Here is a 2263-nt window from a genome sequence, read left to right on the forward strand (position 1 = left end):
ACACACACACACACACACACACACACACACACACACACACACACACACACAAAACCTTCAGAGATAAAACAACATCCAACATCCAAATTCCATGATACCTACAAAGAAACTTCTGGTCCAGTTTGGCTTGTCTCCTTTTTGCCTCTTGAATGTGCTCCAATGTTTACTCCTAACTTCAATCCTTTTTCCCATTTTCCTGCCTTGAATCTTCTTCCTTCTCCTACTGTATCTAAGACCTGACTATATTGCAAGGTTTGTCTGTCTCAGATTCACGGAGCTTTTCTTAATGGCTTTATAGTACAGTCATCTCCATCTTTTATGAAATTATATCGTTTATGTATGCATGTCACTCATTTTGACTTTTTTTTTTTTGCCTTGTATTGTTATTTAACTGTGTGTCTTCACAATCACTTCCACTAAAAATTCCTGGAAGAGAGGTAAAATACTTTTGTTCTCCATCTTCTTCATCCTAGTCTTCTCCTTGTCAGTAAACAGTGATGCCATCCTTCTAGTTGATCACACACAGGCCTTCCATGACCACCCTGTATTTTACATTCTCATCTCCTGCATTGTTTTTCTTTGGAGTACTTCTCACCATCTGACATACAATCTATTGTATTTCTTTAGTTAGTTGTCTTGTTTTCACCACTAGGTCGTGAGCTCCACGTGGATGGAGATTCCTTTTCTCTTCTGTTCTTTACTGTATGCCTCACACCTTGAACAGTGCCAATCTGTACAGCTTTCTCCAAACTCCTTGCACTTCTGCTTTTCTCAAAGTCGGAATTAGCTCTCAGGTCACCTTGGTGATTGTCTGGGTAATCCTGGATTCATTTGACATTGACAGGCAGGGATAGGACGCATTATGACACAGCACAGTAAAACCTGGACTTTGAGGTTGGAAGGTTCATTAAGCTCAGAGCTCGGGCGTATGAGAACAGTTATAGTGAGCCTGCTATTTTGTTTCTGTTAAGTTCTTTATCAAATTGATAACACACTGCATGCAGATCTCTGCTAGCGAGAGGATGTATGTCTCAGCTTCAAAAGTTCTTACTTTGTCTCTTTTATCTGTAAAGCATAAGGGATTTCTTTGCTAGTTTTGATGAAAATGTCTGATATCGTTTACTTTTGCAACAAACATTTATTAAATATCAACCACAAAGTTGACCAAATAAACCTGGTCATTTTAATAATAATGAAATTTGGTGCAAGAAGAGGAAAAATGAGACAAAGAAGAGATATTCATTAAATAATCAATATGGTTGCTTCATACAAAGTCTTCTCTAGTAATCAGAATAAAATCCAAACTCCCCACTACAGCCACTTGTAGGCACCCTACAGATCTAGCCTCTACCATCTTGTTCACACTGTCTCCTACATTGCTCCCCATGGCTCATGCTGGCTCAACCACCCTGGCACTGTTTACAACCCTCCAACACATCAAACATGATTCCAAACCAAGGACTTTGTACCTACTGTTCCATCTGCTTGGAATATTCTCTCTGCTGATCTTCATGTGAATAGTTTCTTTCTGGTATTTTCAGTTCTTGTCTCTAATATTACTCTTTGAGATGTTTTCCCAGACCAACTTAGCTAAGGTCATCCCCTACCACCACCACGATCACTTCGACCCTACTATGTCCTGTTTCTTCAAAGGATTTATCTCTAGCTGAAATTAGTTTATATGTGTATATTATCTGTTTCCCCCACTAGAATGTTCATTCCATGAGGGCAAGGGACTTATCTTCCATGTTTCTATCTCCAGGGTGGTAGGTACTCCACAAATATCAGTTGAATGAATGGATTGAGGTTCTAGGAGAAATCAAATAAAATACTAAGAATTATTTTATCAGTGTATCTTAAAAATTTTTAATGTAAATTCTAAACATTTTAAAATCTAAAATTAAAAATGTCATCCATTATAAATATCATCTTGGTATTTATTTATTTATTTATAATGGGGTCTTACTCTGTCATCCAGGCTGGAGTACAGTGTCATGATCACAGCTCACCGCAGCCCTGACCTCATGAACTCAGGTGATCCTCTCATATCAGCCTCCCAAGTATTTGGAATTACAAGTGTGTGCTACCATGCCCAGCTAATATTTTGACTTTTTTGTAAAGATGAGGTCTTGCTATGTTGCCCAGGCTCATCTTGAACTCTTGGGCTCAAGAGATCTTCATGAGCCGGACTCGGTGGCTCAGTCTGTAATACCCCGCCTTTGGGAGGCTGAGGTGAGTGGATTGCCTGAGCCTGCGGGTTCGA

This window comes from Carlito syrichta, unplaced genomic scaffold (genome assembly GCF_000164805.1).
Source record: "Carlito syrichta isolate Samal-C Ts95f unplaced genomic scaffold, Tarsius_syrichta-2.0.1 Scaffold306975, whole genome shotgun sequence".
Lineage (NCBI taxonomy): Eukaryota > Metazoa > Chordata > Mammalia > Primates > Tarsiidae > Carlito > Carlito syrichta.